The sequence below is a fragment of the Ambystoma mexicanum genome, chromosome 14, assembly GCF_040938575.1.
Source record: "Ambystoma mexicanum isolate Mex_15411 chromosome 14, UKY_AmexF1_1, whole genome shotgun sequence".
NCBI lineage: Eukaryota > Metazoa > Chordata > Amphibia > Caudata > Ambystomatidae > Ambystoma > Ambystoma mexicanum.
This window is the reverse complement of record NC_090940.1, coordinates 255,296,872-255,320,376: the sequence shown is the minus strand read 5'-3', so window position 1 is coordinate 255,320,376 and position 23,505 is coordinate 255,296,872. Positions and strand designations below refer to the sequence as shown.

At 43.8% G+C, this 23,505-nt stretch overlaps 1 protein-coding gene across 1 annotated transcript in view; it reads left to right on the top strand.

Moving 5' to 3' along the window:
• The window catches only part of TEDC1 (tubulin epsilon and delta complex 1), a 1,283,797-nt gene that overhangs the window by 1,011,694 nt on the left and 248,598 nt on the right, over positions 1-23,505 (top strand). The gene's annotated exons all lie outside the window — the stretch shown is intronic.

The following is a 23,505-nucleotide window of genomic DNA, read 5'->3' as shown; positions in this document are numbered from 1 at the left end:
AGGATCCTCACCTTTTGAGGTGATTTTCCTGGTTACCATCACCTCTGCATGATGGTTGAGAGAGCATCTGGCTCTTTTTAGTAAACCTCCTTACCTCCCATTGTTCAAGGATAAGGTTACTTTTAGTATAAGAATTTCCCTCTTTCCCATGTTCGTCAGACTTTGCTATTTCCCATAGGATCCTTCTTCCCTCTGCCATGTCCATCTAAGACTGAGGAACGGTATGATTGTTTGGACCCAACGGGGGCTATCAGTTACTAGATCTCTCGGACGAGGGTCTTCACACATTTTGACCAGATCTTGGTCGGTCTTTCCACTGCTTGTGCAGGGTTGTTACTCAGACCCTCCAGGATATTTCCGCATTAAATATTTTGCGGCATACAAAATGCCGGTTTTGCAGCACAAAATTGCATTTATTGCAGCATTTTTGCCTGATTAAGAGGCCCCGCAAAAATACACACCATGTTAAGATGGTTTCTTCACTGCATTTCTTTTTTTTCTTTCATTTTTTTTCATTTTGAAATATTTATTTTCCAAAATGTACAGAAATGAGAAAAGACAAATAACAAAATGGTAACACACAAAATAAATTCAATAAACACCCAACTATATATAACCCCCACCCACAGAGCCACATTTCATTCAATATCAGGCTCAATACAATAAAAGAAATTTACCCCAAATCTTGTTGAATAATGCACTTTTCTTTTCCCTTAGATACAAAACTCTTTCGATACCCGCCAAAATATGCATCTCATCAATCCACATTCCAATGGTAACGGAAGTTGAGGTCTTCCAATGTCTTAATATCAGTTTCTTTCCCACCATTGCACCCCGAAAGATCCACTTTCTCTGGGAAGCACTCAAGTCTTCCAGATCATCAGTGCTTCCCAGCACAATGGTTTTAAAATCCATGAGCATTCTCACATCAAGAACCTTCTCACAAATCTGGTCAAATTCGAACCACAAACCCCTCACCCGTGAACATTCCCACAGCATATGTTCAAAGGTGCTCACCTCTTGAACACATGCCCAACAGTCAGAATTATCACTCATTCCCCTTTGCATCAGTCTCTCAGGCGTCCAATACGTTCTATGCAAAATTTTGATCTGACGCGATCACTCAACCAGACTCAAAGAACACAATTTCACATTCTCACAAGTTCGAGACCAATGATCCTCTGCAATGTCCTCACCAATCCTCTGGTTCCAATCCAGTCTCACAGCATAATTTACTTTAAAGTTAGACACAATTAATTTATAAACATAGCTGACTAGGCCACAACCACTCCTCCCCGGGTTCCAACCAAGCAAATTGATCACGGTCTCCAGATTTACGTCGCCCAACACTCTCCTGATCTTCCGATAATCCGCCAGACAATAAGTAGGGATATCAGATTTCAACCTTATCTCCCTAGCAGACATCCAAGCCATACCATTAAAAAGGTCCCCAATCCACTGAACCCCAGCAAGGAACCAATCATGCCAGAACAACACTTTCCCTTCATGAGTAACACTCGGATTTAGCCAAAGTGAAGCACTTGGGTCTCTAAACGCATTGAAACCCAAACATTCATTCAAAGCCAACCAAGAAGTCCGCAGACTCCTAGTCAACGGATTCTCCAACCTCTGTCTGCATGGCTGACTCGTCAACAGAGCTCTTGGCGACGAAGGACTCGCATGACTAGACTCTGCACCAACCCAATCTCCACCACCTGATTTAAGACAGGCAAATAAGGTACGGGACATGAAAGCCAGATGATAAGCCCTGAAATCTGGCACTCCCAACCTACCTTTTGACAAAGGCAACTGGAGTTTACTAATCCTCGGGCGCGGAGGTTTATGATCCCACAAGAAACCTTGCATGAGTCTATCCAGTTCCCGCCAATACTTTCTCTCAATCTCCAACGGGATCATCCTCAGAACATAGTTCACTCTGGGAGTTGACACCATTTTCAAAGCATTCACCTTCCCCCAAAGGGAAAGATGCAGCAAGAACTATCTATCCAGATCCGATTTTAAATTCGCACACACAACATTCATGTTCACTCTCACAAAATCAGACACCGCAGGTAAAATCCAAACCCTCAAGTACAACAGTTTCTCAGCGCACCATTTGAAGCCCAACCCAGTAACCAAATGTTTGTCACATAATGGGACAAGGGGTAGAACCTCGGATTTCACCCAATTAATCTTGTATCCAGAACACAGATGAAAGACCTTCAGAACATTTATAAGTATAGGCATTGATTCAGCAAGATTCCTAAGGACCAATAGCAAGTCATCAGCATACAGCCAAGTTTTGTGTTTCAAACCCCAACAATCAATACCTTGCAGGCCATTCTCAACTCTCAGCATGATGGCCAATGGTTCAATACTAAGCACAAATAAGAGAGGAGACAACAGGCAATCTTGTTGCGTGCCACGTTCCAATTCAAAAGATAGACCTCTGACCATTTGTTTTAACATCCGTCGTGGGCTTTGTATACAGCTGTCTAATCCAGGAACAAGAATGATTACCAACCCATCTTTTCCAGAACTCTAAACATAAATTGCCAGTTGACTTTCGGCATCCAATGAGAGAACAGCTGAGTCTTCTGACAGCTCTGACGCTCTAGCGATGGTGCACAGTAGATTCCTCATGTTGCTTCACAAGCATTTCTGAATGCTACGATCTAGGAGTTCCAGCTACCTCTGAATTATCCATGAGGTGGCGCTTCCTGATGACATCTGATGGGTAGCTACATGTGTTAAGACTGAATACAATACTTCACTGTTTTACACTCAAAGATGCCCCGTGTAAGGAAAACATAGAAACAAAGTACTCTCACCTGGGGGTAGAAGCAAGGATAGTTCAGGATGATGTAAAAAAAGAATACCCAGGAGAGGATTGATGTCTGCTTCTGTCTTTAGATGATAATTGAAATTTCCCCCGAGACACACCCAGTGAACCGGCAAAAAGGCCAGGGCACAGGAGGGTTCCCAGGGAAACCCTCTTGGGGAATAAAACCCTGCGGAGCTGCTGGTGAACGTAGACTCCTTGAGAAGTCCCGGGGATGTAGATTACGCTATCCGGGGATGTAGATTACGCTATCCCGGGAGTTTCTGGTGATGACTGGTTGTGTCTTTAGAGGTTTGGGTCCAGAGCAGAAGTGCCAGGCTGGCTAAAGAGAGATAGGGAAACAGAGTGATTAGTCTTTTGAGTTTGCCTTGTAATGGGAAAGACAACTCTGGAAGCGGGAATCTTACCAAAGGATCTGATGGTTACTCGGTTTTGAAATGAGGATAACCGAAGACCACGGATGAGCTAAAGGGCTGGGTACACTGGACAAGGCAGAGCACAGAACAGAGATGGTAAACATACAATGAGGTGTAACTGGGAACAATCTATATTCAAGAAGGAGAGAAGAGGGCAATCTTACCCAGAACAACCAGAGACCCTCTTTATATTGAGAGATAACAGATGTCCAGAAGGAGTAAGAGCAAAGGGTGTTGGGTCTGTATAATGACAAACGTAAACTATGAATCCAAAGTGAAGAGAAACCATTAAACATTCAATGCTCCAAACTAAATGAATGCCTACCAAAAGAAACCCTAGGAACCCGCACCGGTCGAAGGCGGATGCAGAGAACAAAATCCTCCAAAGGGAGTTGCTTAAACAACCTCGGTAAAACACTGAAACTGAAAGGCTCTGAGACGTCCTACAGCAACGCACGTCAACAAAAACAAAGTTCAGTTAGGATCCAATGAACAAAGTCGCAAAGATTGAAATCAGCAAAAAGGCAAGCCTGAGCAGGGAGAGTAAGGGATTCCCTAACACGGACTCACGTAGCGTTATCCAGCTCCTTGGAGAGTAGCAACGCGTCCTTGTCCGGGATCTGTAGGTTGATAAGCCGTCGGCGTCTCGTCCCTGAAACGTTGCAAAGCATTCTGGGGCGCGATGACTAGACTGCTGCACACACTGCAGCGGTCCGTGAGAGCCGCCATGTTGGAGTCAGGCATGTCAGCGAGAGCCGCCATGTTGGAGTCAGGTATTGTACTATGGGAAATGCGAATGATCGTGACAACATGTGCATCATTGCACACTTTTGCAAAGCACTGTTGCTTGGATACCTTATCTGGTTGGAGTGCGTGGTTTGGTCATGTGGTCCAGATGTTCCTGCTCTCCTCTTTCTTCAGGATCTGTGCTTATTTGGGGGACTGCAAGATGAGGAATTTGTGAGCGGAAGTAATCCATTAGTGGATAAAGTAACAAAGGTTAGTAATGTTCTTTCTGGCGCATTAGTCCTTCCTTCCACAGATTCTTCAATGTGCTCTCTCCATCTGTTCGTTTTGGACGTCACCTGTGGAAGTTCTGTATATACTCAACCAGTGAGTACATGGAAAACTGAGCAGAAATTTGGTCATGGGGTGCAGTCGGCTCCATGTATACCACCCATAAAGATGTATATGCAGTCATGGGTGCCAACAACTTAGTGCTGAGACAATAATCCTGGATGTTTGAATACAATTCTGAGACCAGCCATGTGCTTGAAGGATAGTTCTAAAGTGAGTAATCTGTGGCAGGAAGGACTTATCCATCAGAAAGAAAAAGCCCAAAAAGAATGCAGATGTTCCTCCACCTTGTGAGCACAACCATTTTGAGAATTTTCTCCACTGTCTTTAAATGATGTATTGCAGATGCTATTACATGAAAAGAACATCAAAAACAGACAGTAACTCTTATATTTTGCATATTGCTACTTTGATTTATTTAATAGTTTGTTCAGGGCAGCATGTTCCCCTCCACCAATAGCGACCGATGAGCAGTGTGTGGCGTGGTGTGTTGTGTTCACTTCACAGATCCCAAAGTGTGAGCCAGTAAATAATAGGAGGGTGGGAGGATGTGGGTGTAGGAGAATGAGATAAAAATTACCTGCAGCTTTTACAGCTCTCTGCGAGCTTCCCAACGCATTTGATTTATCACTTTAATATTGGCAATATATGTCTCACCAGCCATTGATGGAAATACAATGGTTTGCCCTGCCGCCTTTACTGAAGTAAACCGCATTTTTGTGATTCTCCCGACAGTCGAAATATTGCTGTATCAAAAACTATAGTAGCATCTAATAAAGCCCCTCTGATCAGGCTTGGTTCATAAATAAAACATGACATTTTGCTGAAACTGACATTTTACCTTTCATGGCTGATGCATCAGTAGTTGAAAAATAAAATGTGGAATCTTTGAAAAAGCAGCATGCTAGTCTAAAGTCTTTCAATGTGAGAATGTAGAGCCATACAGAAAGCAGAGACACTGAAACAAGGGGGTTCATGGTTATGGGAAAATAACGAGTGAACTGGTTTGCACAAGCAAAAAGGACGAGATTTGAGGGAACTAACTATAAACAAACTATCTGTGTTAACTAAAAAATTGCCTGCCATCTTTTTTCGTTTCATCCAGTCAAGACAATTTGCCATGCCAGAGTGGTGTGTCAACATAAATTTGATAATCCTGCTTGTTGTTGAATACAGCAATGAGATGAAAGTATTGCATTCTTCTCACATAATGCTTGATTGACACAGCTGAATTTCAATGTTTTCCAATTTAAATTGGCACCCATATATGTTGTAAATTAGTAAATTATAGTTTATTTGTATCGAGCTCATACACAGGTGTTTTACGGGGATATCTTTTTTTTTCTTCTTTTTTTTTTTCTTTTTTCTTTTTTTTTAAGGCCACGGTCGTCCTTCTAAAGTTAGGGTGAAACCTATGATTCATTGACTTTGCGAAAAATCGATTATGAATATATTTTTACTTGTGTATAGCATAGGTGTATGACATTTTCAAAAGGTGTTTTATGGCGAGGCCACCCAAATTTGGAAAGTCTACATTTGGGCAATGGTTTGCATATTATAAACGGTCAAAAAAAGAGTCTGTTCACCTTTTGCATTGCTTTCCCCCATATGTGAAAATATGCATTGAAATCGCTTGACAAATTTGCCTCAAATTTGCGAGGAGGTGGGCATAAAGCTGAACAAATGTCTTTTGGTGGTTTGGTGAAAATTCGACAAGTAGTTCTTTAAAAAAATTAGTGGAGAACAGGGTGACTCCACACCAGCACCAACATTGTTTGTATATCTTTCATGGTGCATTGCAGCAACTGAGACTTTTCAGAAATGAAAATCATCTTTTTTTTCATTGATGCAAGCTGTTATTTCTGTTAATTTACAGTAAGTTCTCACAAGAACAAAGGTGGGTGGGGGGTGTCACAAAAACTCTGTTCAAAATGTATGCTAAAACACCATATTTCACACCCATTCTCTTCCTGTTTCCTCTGTATAGTAATGGGAAACAATACCGTTGTTTATAAACAAACTGTTACATTAAATATGACGTCAGTGATAATACGAAAAGAAAAGTGGTGTGAAATATAGCATAACAAACCCCTTGAAATTCAGTGAGAAAACTGTAGTTGATGATGTTAAGGTGATCGTTTAATAGAAAAGGAACCTGCAAATTTGGCAGGTGTTGGACGTGTGGCGGGGTCAATAGGAGGATACGGACACTCTGAGGACATGTTTCAAATGTTTTAATTAAAGAATGTGAATAAGGCCTAACTTTCCCTATCGTTATGGGATATTCCCAACCTATATATCTATCAAGGGTGCTTGTCAGTTGTACATGAATGTCCAAATGATTAAGTCTGCTGTCCAAAACTAATGTAACTTGCCCTACCACTATTCTAAATAAACTGTTAGGCGAATGATGGCTCCCTTCTCCTGAGGATACTACTTTTATCAGTCTTTGGATTTCTTGTTAATATGTCATCTTTACATAGCCTTTGTGTACCAGTTCATGCAGTTTTCTCATGAGATTGTTAGATTTTCTCTCTCTGAAGAGTATCTTTCTGTGACCTTTTATACTTTCTTTGATCCGTTTTAGAGGAATCTGAACAACCTGGAACACTTTCTTCTGCAGTTTTGACTTTCCAGACAATTGTGTTTCACCTTACTCTAACATTCTCTTTGTTGTATATTGTTTACTTATGGTGGTCTCTCTGAGCTTCAATTCAGAAGTCTTTCTCTTCTTGTTTTGAATAGCGTGTCTGCTTTTCTTCTTCACAAGGTATTAAAATCCAAATGATCTTGTCCTCCCTGTCTGGGATTGCTAGGAGCTTCTTTCGCACATTAATATTGCTCTTAAAGGTTTCTCTGTAGTTGAATTCATAAAATTCTCTTTCTCTTATGTTCCCTTTGTTCTGTGTGGGAGGATTGGGTACTTTCCCGTTTCCCAAGTGTAGTGATATCCAAGGTTGTTTTCTCTCCCTCTCATGGACTTTAAGTATTCTCTTTCGTACATAATATCTTTCGAAAGGATTGTGTCTTCCCACGTACTCCTCATCTTGTGAGATCTCCATAATCAGCTTTAGCTGCTCCGAAAAATAAATTCCAATGGGAGCGCTGCGCGTCGATGCCTGTCAACTTGATGTCCCTCGAGGGCCTCTGTCTCGGTGTCAACGTCATCGATGGTAAATAGCATGCGGGTTGACGGTTGGCAACAGTTCCATTTTTCCGAGAGAACTATCTCTTCGGAATATCGGCACGCTTCGGTTCCTTGTAAAAAAAACTTTCGTATTTAGTGAAAAAGATGACATTGTCGGCATCTTCGAATGCAAGATTGGGGGGGGGGGTTCAGAAAATGTCATGACTCTGGTGCAGAAATGTCTCTTATGGACTCCCGTCGGGTGTGTCTGTGGTGCTTAGGATTCACTCATTTAGCATTGGTGCATGGGTACTGCCTATCGATGAAAGCCCAGAAAGAGCATAGAGGGAAGTTAGCTGCAGGTAGGTCTCATAAATCCCCTTTGATTACCCTGTTGAAAAAGCGATCATCCGTGTCGCGAGACATCCCTCCTCATCGGAAGAAGTTAAAAGGTCCCGATGTTGCTGTGGATCACACCACTTTTCATCCTTACGACAGGCGAAAAAAAGGCGTCACTGATTGCTGTCTTTGTTGTCGAGTTCCTCCCCAGAACGGGTCTTGTGCCTGACCAAATCGGCCTCACCAGCTGAGTGGGAGTGGTTCAGACTAAAAATTCTCAAAGTATTTGAGAATGTGGACTCAGAGAAAGATAACAACGATGCCCATGTCGACAAACACAGCAAAAAGGCAAAGTACAAAACCTGTGCGCCTTCGGGGCCGAGTGTCCAGGAGAAGACTCCTTCGAAGCTAAAATCATTGGCGCTGAAAGACTCCAAGCCGATGCCTAAAATAGCCTTGACACCGCAGCCGCCGAAGCCCTCGATATTGACGGCGTCGAAGAGTTCAATACCATTGTTGACGCAATTAGCTAAACCCTCGAAGGATGTTGAGATTTTTCACCCCTATGTCTAAAAGAGACTCTAAGTCTCTTTCCTCCATTTATGAGGATGATGAGCCATCTTCGGATAAATCAAGTCCCTTTGGGTTACAGTATGGGATACAATGTTCCAGAGGCCGTAATCTCAGAGGACTCGAGAATAAAACCCCTTCCTGAAACTGCAAACTGCAAGTGGGTTGGACATTTCCTCAGATAGTTTTGAAGACCATATCCCTCAGACCATGCTGATGGATCTTACAGACAGCTGATGTCTAGGGTCATAGAATATCTGGGATGGAAACGGCCAACACCACTTTTTGAGCAAGACAACCTCACTGATATTTTAGATAAGGGACCCCAGGAGGACCCTAATCTTCCTTTCCTTGTTGCTTTGCAAAGGATGTTAATGCCAGTTGGGAGACGCCAAAATTAATTGCAGCAGTTAACAAAAAGCTGACCAGCAAGTACAGAGCATCAAGCATTGACTGTTACTATCTAACAAACCATCCAACTCCCGAATGTTTGGTAGTTCAGGCTGCCACTTCTACATCCAAACAAAATGTATACCCAACAACCCCCCCGGACAGAGATGACAAGTGTTATGACAATTTGGCTAGAACGGTTTTCTTTGCAGGGAGTATGGCCCTTAAATCGGTAAATGCGTCATGTGAACTGTCCAAGTTCACTTTCACCTTATGGGATTGCATAACAGTGGTGGCTGAACATCTACCTGAAGGGAAAGAACGAGGCGGCTTCTTAAACATTGTCAAGATTTGGAAAGATGCAATGTGCAAATCCCTCCAGACTAGTCTTGACTCTGACAGCTAGCACTGTAAAACGCAGAGTTGCCTAGTTGAGAAAGTATGGTTTTGCTCCAGATGTGCAGTCTAGATGACTTAACATGCCGCCTTTGATGGCACACATTTATTTGGCAGCAAGGCTGGCGAGAGCATGCAGACGGTGCAGACCTCAAAAGCAGCAGTCAAATCCCTTGGCGCTGCAATCCGACAGCCACAATCATCTCACCCCACTGGTACAGCTTGGAGCATCAGGTCCTTTCGCTATTACTCCTCAGTTGGAAGAGGGAGAGGACTGTCTAATCAAGGAGGTTCGAGAAGATTCCTCTGCGGTGCTAAAACGCCCAGGCATTGGCTGCCCTACCCTCAGCCGCTGCATCAAAACCTTTGAGACCATACTCCACAAAACCCTGGTGGGAGGCAGACTCTCACAGCATCTGAAAGAATGTCGGGGTATTACTTCAGATGCATGGGCAATAGAAATAGTTGCCCAGGGTTACTGCCTTCCCTTTCTAAAAAGGCCTCCCCATCGTCAACCGGGGAACAGTTGTTTCAAAGTTCCATATCCGCTCCTTATGCAGGAAATGTTGATCCTGCTGGAGAAAGGTGCTATAGAACTGGTCCCTGTAGCGGAGAAGAACAAGGGTTGGTACTCTCCTTACTTTCCAATCCACAAGAAGGACGGAGGATTGAGACCCATCTTGGACTTAAGAGACTAGAACAAGTTCCTTGGAAAGGACAAGTTCAAGATGGTTACCTTTTCTCAGATCCTTCAGACCATTCAGCTTCAGGACTGGATGGTATCATTGGACCTTCAGGATGCTTACTTTCATGTGCCAATCCATTACAGGCACAGAAAGTACCTGAGGTTCGCCGTTGGTGGTTCTCATTATTCGTTTTGAGTTCTGCATTTGGGCTGACCTCCGCCCAAGGGTTTTCACCAAGTTGATGGCACCGGGTCTCGGGAGAGGGGGGATTCATGTCTACCCCTACCTGGACAATATTCTGATCAGTTAGGTTGAAATATAAGGATTGGGACCTCTGGGATGATGTAATGGAGATTTTGCTTTCGGCCAGAAGACCAGCAATGAAATCCTTATACCGCTGTTGTTGGAACAAATTCTGCAGCTGGTCCAGGGATAAAAATGTGGACCCTTTTACATGCAGTACGCCTAAGGTGTTATCATTCTTGTTGTACCTGGCCAATCTGGGGCACCAGACTGGTACAATTAAAGGCTATCTGGCAGCATGATCAATTTTCAAGTACTGCTCTGAAGAGATATTTCTCTTTAAGATTCCAATGCACATAAAGTTTTTGAAAGGATTGACAAATGTTTTTCCTCGGGTGCCTTTTCACGTCCCAGTTTGGGATCTCAACTTGGTTCTGAAATTCCTAATGTGTGCTCCATTCGAGCCTATCCACTCCTGTCCTTTAAGATTGTTAACCCTAAAGACCATCCTTTTAGTGGCTCTTACATCAGCCCCTAAGGTGAGTGAACTTCAAGCCTCCTTACAAGGATAGAGTGGTCCTTAAGGTTAAACGTACCTTCCCACCAGAAATTGTGTCTGAGTTTCCTTTAACTCAAAAAATCATTCTACCTTCTTTCTAGCCCCCACCAAAATGTGCATTTAGTTTCTACCTTTCCAGAATGTCTAAATTAAGACAAGACAATCAACCTTTTGTTGGATACACAGGCCACAAGTTGGATATGGCAATCTCAAAACAAACATTATCTAGGTGAATCATCCTAGGAATCTCAGAATGCTACAGATTAGCTGCTACAGATCCTCCTGAGGGTCTCAGAGCACATTCGAGCAGGGGTTTGACCTCTTCTTCTGCCTTACAGAGGGGAGTACCAATTGAGGATATTTGTGCGGCTGCAACATGGTCCTCAGTCCACACTTTCATGAAGCATTATAGTTTGGACTCTTCCTCAGGCTGGGAAGGTGTTTTTGGGAAGGCAGTGTTAAATTCTGTACACATATACCAATAAGAATCTCCTAAATTATAATGGGAAACAGTATATTCTGACTCCCTCCTCCAAAAGAACATAGTACTGCTTTGGGAGTCCATCATAAAATGAGGAATACATGGGAGGGACAAACTCCATTCGAGGAACAAGTCACTTACCCATGGTAATGTTCTTTCGACTGTATGTTCCTCCCACATATTCCTCATCGCCCTTCACAGCCTATGCTGCAGTAGGATGTCCATGTCATTGCAGCTTACGCTCTTTTAGGCTGAGTAGCTGTCGGGCATAGGATAAACCAATACGCGTAAAAACAGAGCTGAAGCCAATGGTCACTGCGTGCACTATATACCATTGATGTCGACACCGAGATGGAGGCCCTCGAGGGACATCAAGTCGCCAGGCATCGACGTGCAGCGCCTCCTGCTGGAAAAATATTTTCAGAGAAGCTAAAGCTATATATGGAGGTATTATAAGATGAGGAATACGTGGGAGGAACATCCAGTCGTAAGAACGTTACCATGGGTAAGCAACTTGTTCTTCCCTCATGTTCCCATCGTTCTGTTTTGGGTACTTTCCCATTGTCCCAGGGTAGTTCAAATTAACCCCCACTAAATCGTACATCAAACATCTGAACCACGCACACTTATTTGTTATCCCGTCACTATGTCCTGTCTACATGGAAGTGCTCTGATGCCTGCATTCTACAGCGCTATACAAATAAATGAAAATCAATAAAATGGTGATATCCATCCAAGGTTGCTTTCTCTCCCAATGAGGGACTTCAATGGTTCTCTTTATTAAATAAAAGCAATTTAAGTTCATCAGTTTTGTATTCAACTTTTATTTACTTGTACTAGGGCAAGCTTCTTGAGCTGTATAGCGATTCCCTTTCGGCCTCCCGTTCTTACCGTTCTCCTAGTCACCCTCAACAGCAATGGGGCACATCTCTGGGCTCGGAGCTTCTGGCTAGGAGCTTCTCTCTCGCTTCTTATTGTTGTCGACTCACTGTTGCTGGCATCCTCTTCCTGGGATTCTCCCTCTTGCAATATTTTTCAGGTAACCGGTCGGGTTGCTGTTCGTTCTCGTGATATCAGCGTTGGTTTGTGGGCTGCCTGCCCACCAGATATCCTGGTCTCATTTGTCTTGCCCCTAGGGAGGGTGTTGCAGAGCAGGCTCACCTCTCTAGCCTCACACGGGGGGCTCCCACTTGGGGAGAAGAAGGGACACATTCTCTCAATTAGTCACAGAGGCTACTGCATCTGAACTCTGAGCTCCCCCGTTGTGCAGCTCATGAGCACACTGATGACATTACAAATTACATCACAGTGTGCATCACGGGAAATTACCCAGTAGAGTAAAAAGTTCTAGAAGTCTGTTTTATGACATATGTCAAACATATTGTGTAGACATATGCGTAGTGCATGCTAACCGAAATGTAATATATCCATCAACCAATTATACAGTTGGTGTAGATGCATAGTCTACCCGTGGGCTTAGGCGCAGTGGTTATTTTGGCTGGCCTGTCTTGGGTCATGGCTGAATGCCATAATACAGGCAGTGTGGTCCTTGGTCATGGTCCCAGGCAATGTGCAATGGGCAGTGGCCCATGGACCCTCTATGGGGGTGAAGTGGCCACTGGACATGGCCTCAGTCCCGTCCCAGTGGCTACTTTGGGTGGCCTGATGCACCTTGAAGCTATTTTATAGTGCGCCAAAGGCTATGGCTAGTGGTCCCTTAATGTGTTGAAATATACAGTGGGCACGGCTGGGTAGTATTGTAACGTAATTAGCAATGTCATCAGTGATGCCATATGTCTTCAGGGATGTCATAGATGTCATCAGTGATGCCGTCCGGGATGTCATAGATGTCAAGGTGATGTCATCTGTGATGTCATGATTGTGGTTATAAGCTGTGCAACACGGGGTGTGAAGTTAAGGTGGCTTTAGCTGAATTCCAGGAGTTTTGTTCCTTCCTTGCACATTATTCGTATGTATGTATATATATATATATATATATATATATATATATATATATATATATTCATTCAGTGAAAAAATGTTGTTAAAGGGACGTTGTGGTTGTTGCGCTACTAAAAACCTATGAAATGTTGTGAAAAAACTTTGTTAAAGGGACGTTATGGTTAAGTTGCGCTACTAAAAACCTATGAAATTCAGTGAAAAAACTTTGTTAAAGGGACGTTATGGTTCCAAGTAAAACCCCTGAAATTTGCCAGTTATGGTAAGTTAAGCAACCATAACTCGTGCAACCACTGTGCACTGCTAAGACTAACACCCACAACATCAAAGATGACATCACAAATGTCATTGATGACATCACATGTCGGTCTCCCTCTTTTTTCCTTTCCTGACATATATAGGCCACATGGTTTTCTTCAGTAACAGTCATGAAGTAAACATTGTAAACGTACTATATTTGTAGACTTATCCTTCAAGTATGTTCTTAAAGTAATTCCCTTAGGGTCCAGTCATATCATATGAAACATATACATATGGGAAGACACAAGCTTGCAAAACAGCTATTCTTTCAGTGCATGAAGATAATCAGTAGCGTTATCAGCACTTTCTGATAGTTCTGTTTTTTTTATTACTGTATTTTCCCTGTATATGCTCATATTTGTATACATTGTACTCACACTACTTTCCTTAGGGTCCAGTCACATCATGTAATACATGTACATAGGATAAATAGCAGCTTTGAAACAGACAATCATTTGCATAAAGATAATCAGTTAGGTTGTGTATTATTTCTGCTACTACTTCTGCTTTTTTGCTTACTTCACTTTCCCTGTATATACCCCTATTTGTATGTGTTATTGTCTCTTTGTGTTTTGTTTGTAATAATGCAATTATGTAATGCGTGGCTTTTATTAGCTACTTATTACGTATTTCACAGTACGCAAAACTCTAATAAGAAAACAGTTATTTCATTATTCAACATATCAACATTATGAATATTGTACCTTCATCATATATGCTGGACACAGTGCCTATGTTTCTGCATGAGTAGCTTAGTATACTGGATAGAACTTCATAATAGAATGCTATTTATATCAATGCATTGCTTAATGCAATAATTAGCTCATGATATTTATGCAAATGATCCTTGACAGTTTTTTTCTCAACATTATAATAAGAATCCCTTGTACACACATTTCATGAAAAGTAAATACACATGTGATGTCATCAGTGATGTCATCTTTGATGTCGTTGGTGTTAGTCTTAGCAGTGCACAGTGGTGGCTCGAGTTATTATTGCTTAGCTTACCATAACTGGCGAATTTCAGGGGTTTTTCGGTTTTACTTGGAACCATAACATCCCTTTAACAAAGTTTTTTCACTGAATTTCATAGGTTTTTAGTAGCGCAACTTAACAATAATAACTCTGACTTTATGTGCATGTAATATGGAACATACTGAACCCCCTCTACTGAATTTGATGTCTGCAAACTCTTTTAATGTCCGCGGACATGTTCGGACAACAGCACCACTACCCAAAAAGTCTGCAGGGGTATGTTTAATTGTTATATCATAACATATGAACATTTTACAAATTCACAAACCAGCACACATACACATTATATGTAGTAATAAATAAGAAGTGTATCCCATATTTATATAAGACACTAACCATTCATTTAAATACAATATTTTCTAAAATGGAATATACCAAAAGAAGAAAGATGGGCTTCCAACATGATTACCTCACAGAAACTCCACAACTAAGAAAATCAGCAGATCTACACTACACTCAGAAGACACCTTACCTGAAATAGTAAGTGTACTGCATTTTACTCATATATTTGTAAACTTTCTGTATTAGATACAAAAAAAGTTTTTTTTCTCACAATAATGTCTAGTACTCTGGAGTGGCTAGAAGAGCATTTCCCACGTGATGAAATGTCAGAAGATGGTGAATCAAATGGTAGACACTTTACTATATAAACCAATTAATTAATATTATTTTATATACATGTAACATAGATTTTTTTTTTTTTGTACAGACCTTACAAAAATTGAAAATACTAATGAAAAAGCTGTATTGGATAAGACTCTTCAGCACATAGAAGAAAAAATGGATGTACTCTTGGCAAATGTTTATAATTTAAAAAACTTTGTGGAGGATCACTTCAAACAAACTACATACCATTGTCCCACATGTACCTGTCCCCCTCACCATATCCCAGTCAATTATCCCCAAACCCTCTCCATGAACCAAAACATTTTGATGAGACTTCCAACCCTTCTTCACCTCATATAAATCCTATTGAAACCCCTAATTCTCCTGTTTTTGTTTCAGTTTCTGCCTCACTTTCTCTGTCATAAATGTAACATACATGTAAAATAAAGTAAAATTATTATATTTTGTCCTAATTGATTTCTTGTTTTTTTTTTTTAAAAAAAAAAGCAATTCAGGTGTCCGCGGACAACGTGGGTGTCCGGAATGTCCGTAAAGAAATGAAAATGGAGGTGTCCTAAGAACACTATACTTGTCCGTACTGTTCACTAGCAAGTTGAAACTGTTCTAAGAACACACGCGGTGTCCTGACATGTTCGTCAATGGACGAAATGTGGGTGTCCTGACGACACTGTCCGTATTGTTCGCTGGCAAGATGAAAGTGTTCTAAGAACAGAGGCTGTGTCCTAAAATGTTCGTAAAGAAATAAAATGGAAGTGTCCTTAAGACGCTATGCCTGTCCATAATTTTCGCAGACAAGTTGAAACTGTTCTGAGAACACACGGGGTGTCCTGAAATGTTTGTCAATGGACAAAATGGGGGTGTCCTGAAATGTTTGTCAATGGACAAAATGTGGGTGTCCTGAGGACGCTGTCCGTATTGTTCGCTGGCAAGATGAAAGTGTTCTTAGAACATATTATGTGTCCTGGGATGTTCGTAAATAAACAAAATGTGGGTGTCCTCAGGATGCTATGCCTGTCCGTATTGTTCGCAGGCAAGTTGAAATTGTTCTAAGAACACAGGCTGTGTCTTAAAATGTTCGTAAAGAAACAAAATGTGGGTGTCCTGAGGACGCTCTGCCTGTCCGTATTGTTCGCAGGCAAGTTGAAACTGTTCTAAGAACAGGCGCCTTCCGTAACTGTTCGTTTCACTTGTGACGCACTTTGAATCACTTCAGGACCCGAACAGTGTCCGGTGAACACCAACGCGCATGCGCAAAATAGTTTCAGTGCATTTGGTGTCCTGCAGACACCCACTCCCTTCGCGGACATGTTGGCAAAGCTATCATGTGACCGCGCCCACGATCAGTGTATGTTCTGATTGCAAACACTGTTCGTGTCCCCGAACAATTTAAAACTACATTTTCAAGTAATCCACAATATTTTCCAACAAAACTCACCATAGAACAAGTCCCCCATAGTAATCTTGAGTTTCTACATACTTTTTGTGACTTTTTGAACCCTTTTTTCTGTTCGATCTATCCACGGACAGCACACATGTCTGCGAACCACGCACAAGCACCCCTATAAAAGACCACGCCCTAGAGCTCATTCTCATTGTGTTTCTGGCTATCCTACAGAGCACAGCGAATTTTGCTGCCAATTTGCAGATTTCCATCGCAAACTTGATGGCATCCGTGGCTCCACTACTGCCACCTGATGCTGCCTCAGCACCACCCCCACCCCCACCTCCCCAGAGGCCTGAAGAGGGGAACAGGAGTGAGGATGCACAGGAGGAAGAAGAGGATGATGAGAATGAGGTAGTGGAAGTCCCTACTACCAGCACTCGGTGTGAGTCTTGGGTGTGGCGGTTATTTACCATTCGTGGTAATGGTCCTAAAGCGCGTGCGAACCAAGTCACCTGCAATGAGTGCAAAATGGTACTAAGTCGCGGGAGGCATTGTTCATACAGCTTTAGGACAACTACCATGAAGCGGCACCTAAAGTCATTCCACTCGGGGGCCGTTCGCAAAGTTGTACCTTGCGAGGAGCGTAGCAGGTTGACTTCCTCTACTTCATCCTATGTTTCCGATCCTGTCACCACAAGGAACATTCCTGTGGGACAGCGTATTCCTCAAGCTGCCTCACAGGCCATACGCAATGCAGATGACCCTTACCTTTTGAGGGTCACAGTTGTGTGTATGTTCTGCGACGCAGTACTGTGCAGGGGGAGAGACTTCATAGTGCTTGAGGCTATCGTTTCAGAGCACAAAAAGGTCTGCTCACTACCCAAGTGAAACCCACTCTACATCTTCCTCTCTCAGCTCGCCCTTTCTTATCCCCGTGGTTGGTGTCCCCCCTTACCCTTCTTTCCCCTCCTCTCCTAGTGTGTCTTGTATAAAAAAAACAAAAAGAACTTAAAACCTCCTCACAACGACCACCGAGGGTAGAGGGCAGGAGCCCCCCTCCTCTGATGCTGCCACGGACACCAGGCTGCACCAAGGCAGCAAGCACAGACCGGCATTACACGGCCTGCCTGACCGTGTCCCAATCCTGTGCCTGACCTGCCCGTGCCGGGCGCGACGCGGCACCACAGCGAGGCTGAGCCTCGATCTGGCCCTTATTTTGCATTCGGCTTCCACCGGCAGGCGGATGAGCCGGCGACCTGCATGAAGGCCGTATAAAGGCCCTGTTTGCGCCCAGGACCCCCCTCCTCACGACGACCACCGAGGGTAGAGGGCAGGAGCCCCCCTCCTCTGATGCTGCCACGGCACCAGGCTGCACCAAGGCAGCAAGCACAGACCGGCATTACACGGCCTGCCTGACCGTGTCCCAATCCTGTGCCTGACTTGCCCATGCCGGGCGCGACGCGGCACCACAGCGAGGCTGAGCCTCGATCTGGCCCTTATTTTGCATTCGGCTTCCGCCGGCAGGCGGATGAGCCGGCGGCCTGCATGAAGGCCGTATAAAGGCCCTGTTTGCGCCTGTTAGCGGCCTGGAGCGGTATTGAGCGTCCCCAGAAAACACCTATAGACAGAACTAGAATCGCATCAGGAACTCAACCCGCCCGTTCCCCGCATGCCCTCGCTGCTTTTACCATCCAGTCTCGGAGCATGCATCTGCAAACACTTGCAAATAAGGCTCACAGCACGAAGGTAAACTTATAGGCAAACATTCAATAGCATCCTGCATGAGCTGCCTGATGGTCCCTGCATCCCCGCCCAAGACTAATTTCACAACTTCCATAGTACACCCCACCCATCGGCTGACGTACCGCATTTCTGCTATTGTGATTTCTCTAAGTGATCTGCTCCTCCATAGTATCACATATTGTGCCCCATGGTCATGTCCAGTCTCCCTTTGACCTATGCTGAGCCCTGTGTTGTGCCCTATGGTCACCATTCAACCACATTTAACCTTTGCTGAGCCCTGTGTTGTGCCCTATGGTCGCCATTCGACCACATTTAACCTTTGCTGAGCCCTGTGTTGTGCCCTATGGTCGCCATTCGACCACATTTAACCTTTGCTGAGCCCTGTGTTGTGCCCTATGGTTGCCATTCGACCACATTTAACCTTTGCTGAGCCCTGTGTTGTGCCCTATGGTCGCCATTCGACCACATTTAACCTTTGTTGAGCCCTGTGTTGTGCCCTATGCTGAGCCCTGTGTTGTGCCCTATGGTCGCCATTAGACCACATTTAACCTATGCTGAGCCCCGTGTGGTGCCCTATGGTCGCCATTCGACCACATTTAACCTTTGTTGAGCCCTGTGTTGTGCCCTATGCTGAGCCCTGTGTTGTGCCCTATGGTCGCCATTCGACCACATTTAACCTTTGCTGAGCCCTGTGTTGTGCCCTATGCTGAGCCCTGTGTTGTGCCCTTTGGTCGCCATTAGACCACATTTAACCTTTGTTGAGCCCTGTGTTGTGCCCTATGCTGAGCCCTATGTTGTGCCCTATGGTCGCCATTAGACCACATTTAACCTATGCTGAGCCCCATGTGGTGCCCTATGGTCGCCATTCGACCACATTTAACCTTTGCTGAGCCCTGTGTTGTGCCCTATGGTCGCCATTCGACCACATTTAACCTTTGCTGAGCCCTGTGTTGTGCCCTATGGTCGCCATTAGACCACATTTAACCTATGCTGAGCCCAATGTGGTGCCCTATGGTCGCCATTCGACCACATTTAACCTTTGCTGAGCCCTGTGTTGTGCCCTATGGTCGCCATTCGACCACATTTAACCTTTGCTGAGCCCTGTGTTGTGCCCTATGCTGAGCCCTGTGTTGTGCCCTATGGTCACCATTAGACCACATTTAACCTTTGCTGAGCCCCGTGTTGTGCCCTATGCTGAGCCCTGTGTTGTGCCCTGTGGTCGCCATTAGACCACATTTAACCTTTGCTGAGCCCCGTGTTGTGCCCTATGCTGAGCCCTGTGTTGTGCCCTATGGTCGCCATTAGACCACATTTAACCTTTGCTGAGCCCTGTGTTGTGCCCTATGGTCGCCATTAGACCACATTTAACCTTTGCTGAGCCCTGTGTTGTGCCCTATGGTCGCCATTCGACCACATTTAACCTATGCTGAGCCTTGTGTTGGACCTTGTTGCGCCTTAGGTATGCTTTATTAGTGAATGCCTCACCTAACCTGCTTATGCCTTGTTAGTGAATGTCTCACCTAGCCCAGTTGTGCCTTGCTACCGAATTGCCCATTTGTGCCTTGTTAGCGAATGCCTCACCTAGCCCAGCTGTGCCTTGCTACTGAATTGCCCATTTGAGCCTTGTTAGTGAACTCCCTACCCAGCCTATATTTGCCTCGCTACAGAACGCCCATATGCACCTTGCCACTGAACATCCATTTGTGCCTTGTTAGTAAACGCCCCACCCTGCCTATAGTCCTAAGCACCCACGTGCACATATCTGGACTCACTAAAAATGCTGCATCCATTATTGCACTACAGCATTATAGCTGTTACTCTAAGTTTTATCACCATGACCCAAGAACACCTTACGGCATCTCCTGCCTCGATATCAGACCCTGCCCTACATACGTTGCCCAACATAGTGACTAATAACCCTACCAACTCTCCACCAAATAATATTAGTACCAGAGGTGAAACCTTCACCTCCCTCCCACGCACCTTACTAGACAGAAATCGCGCAAGACTCGCACAACTTTATGAACCACCTAGTAGAACCTTACCGTCAACCACCCTAAAAACAAATTACCCACATAAACCACACGACGGTAACAACAAATGTCACCACAATCAAAACACAAAAGCTCAAGACCTCAGATACCAACTTAACTACCCCTAGCCAAGCAAACATGCCCAAAGAGACGCTAGTACTCAAAGGAGCACTCCTTAATGCGAGATCCCTTGTCGCCCATGCCCTTGACATAGCCGACCTCATTACAGAACACAATCTGGACTTCCTGGGAGTAACCGAGACCTGACTACATAACACAGCTGGACCATCGCTAATGCTAGCCATTCCAGAAGGCTACACCATAACAAGACAAGATAGGGATGGCACACGAGGTGGTGGAATTGCAATCATCTCCAAATTGAGCCTCTCTCTCAGAACATCCCCTCCTCAAATCCTACAATCTTGTGAAAATATCTCGGTCAAATTCCAGATAAATAACATACAAACCCTCACCATCCACCTAATTTATAGACCCCCAGGTCCTCTCGGTACCTTCGACGAGGACTTGCATAGCCTGATCACCAACAACCTTAAACCTACCTCCCAGCTTCTATTATTAGGAGATTTTAACCTTGGCTTTAATGACCCTATGGACAAACAAGCCTCAGACATAGCCAGCACCATCCATGCATCAGGCCTGTTTCAGAAAGTCAACAGACCCACTCACTCCAAAGGGAGAACACTAGACTGGATAGCATATTACAACTGCACAGCCTCTATCACTTCCATCTCTCCCCAATCATGGACAGATCACTCGCTCGTAACCTTTAACCTATCTACAGCCAGACCCTCTCCGACGGTCCCATTGTTAGCACCGCCTTATCTAACCAGAAACAAAAAGAGTATTACAGCGGAAAAAGTCTTCCCCGCCATCCTACCCACGTTAAACGCTCTATCTGACAATCTAGACCCTAGTACTCTAGTTGAAGAATATAACAAGATTATGCTCAACACACTGGACGAAATCGCCCCGCTCAAACTTAGGAAAAGCAAACCTAAAGCGCACCTTAACAAATGGTTCACTCCCCAATTGAGAGATGTATGACTCCTAAAAAGAAAAAGTGAAAATTCCTGGAGACTATGTCCCTCTACCAAAAATAAAGCAAAACTATTCTCCATCTCCTCTCACTTTAAAAAAGAAGTGAACCTTGCCAAAAAGAATTCCTATGATGATCGTATCACCAACTCTAATTCTAGCATGAGAGAACTCTTCGCCATACTGAAGGAATTAGAGTCACCAATAGCCACACCAGACTTAGTTACCAAGGATAAGACTTGGTGCACAGATATTCAAAATGCACTAGCAAATAAAATCAATACACTTCAAACCAAAATACAACAAAAAAAAGATATGCTCAACCTTCAGCACTCCCCTAATACCTCTACACATAGTATCCCACCAGAGGCAAACAAAAATTTCACTTCTCCAAAACATCCCCACTAGAAGTAGAAAAAATCATTCTTTCACTCAAACCATCTAACTGCAAGGGCGATACTTGCCCAGCACAGTTAATAAAAGACGCTGCCAGAGACCTCTCACCATTTATTTCTAAATTAATCAATGACTCCTTCACATCGGGCACTATCCCAGCCAATTTAAAACATTCCTGGGTGCTCCGACTTCTAAAAAAACAGACCTTAGACCCACATATCCCAACCAACTACCGCCCCATTACCACTGTGCCATTCCTCCTCAAAATATTGGACAAAGCTGCCTATATTCAGATACAAAAACACCTTGACCTGCATAAACTCCTAGGAGCAAGACAATCTGGTTTCCGTCCACTTCATGGAACGGAAACCGCCTTAATTGATTTAAAGACGCAGGTCGACGAGCTAAGGGATGGAGGAGGAACAGCACTCTTGCTCCTACTTGATCTCACAGCAGCATTCGACTTGGTCGATCACAAGGTACTCTGCAAACACCTGGACTCTGCTGCCCATTTCTCTCCTGAGGCCATCAAATGGCTCGAATCCTTCCTCAGCGAAAGAACAATGAGAGTGTTTTCCCCCATCAGCCGTAGCTGACCCTACCCCTATATTATGTGGCGTTCCCCAGGGTTCCTGTGTCTCGCCCCCCCTATACAATATCTTCACCAAACCCTTGTTCGATGATCTAGACCTTCTGGGTATCACCTACACTAACTATGCAGATAATACACAGATTCTCCTCCCGCTTTCTGGGGATCATAGGAAGGACTCGGAATTGGTGAATAGGGTATATCTCGTTGTTCAAGCATGGATGGCCACACATGGCTTGTGCTTGAATGACGACAAGACGGAGTTGATAATCCTGGGAACACATATGAACACCAAAAAATTAGGTCAGGAATTCTCCTCCTTCAATATTGATGGAAATCCTACCAGGGTCTCCAAGGAAGTAAAAACCCTCGGTTTCTTCTTGAATTCCACACTATCATTCGACAAACAACTAAAATCCTTGGCCTCCACCACCGCATACACCTGCAAACTGATAAGAGCAGGCAAGCCTTTCCTCTCTAATGACAGTTGCATGATCCTGGCTAGAGCACTTATCCTCTCCAGGATCGACTACTGTAATGCCCTTTACAGTGGCGCCAACAAATCTACCATACAGAAACTTCAAACGCTCCAAAACAATGCTTTGCGAGCAGCGCTTGGTATAAATAAAAGAACACACATCTCCACCATTAGACGTCAACACAAATGGCTATCTACAAACCACAAAATTCAATTAAAAATGATCTCCTTGACACATAAAGCTCTTAACAACGCCGCCCCAAGCTACCTCGCGAACAAAATACAAAAAAAACCTCCATCAGACCTATCAGAGCTACCAATACTAACTGTCTGGTAGTACCTAGATTTAAACTTACCACGGTCGGTGGGAATAGTTTCCCTGTGAAGGCGGCCAAAACCTGGAATCTATTACCCAACAATCTAAGAGCAGATCAGCCGTACCCACTACTCAGAAGGAATGTTATCCAATATCTTATCTCCAACGACCACTAGATATAGGTTTATAATATTCCCAGACCTGACACTTGTCCCTCTCCTCTGTCTCACGATATGTTATGCGTACCATCCTCTATGTAACTCATCGACCTGCACGATGATGGTCCTGCACATTTGTATACTATTACTTTATCTTGTATAATTTGTATAACTTGTATAATACCTATAATATCCATTACTGTATCTTGTATAATAAGTATAACTTTTACTGTATCCTGTATAATCTGTAACAATGTAAGTTTCGCATTGCCCTACCTGCTGCGCCCTTCTACCTATGGGTCTGG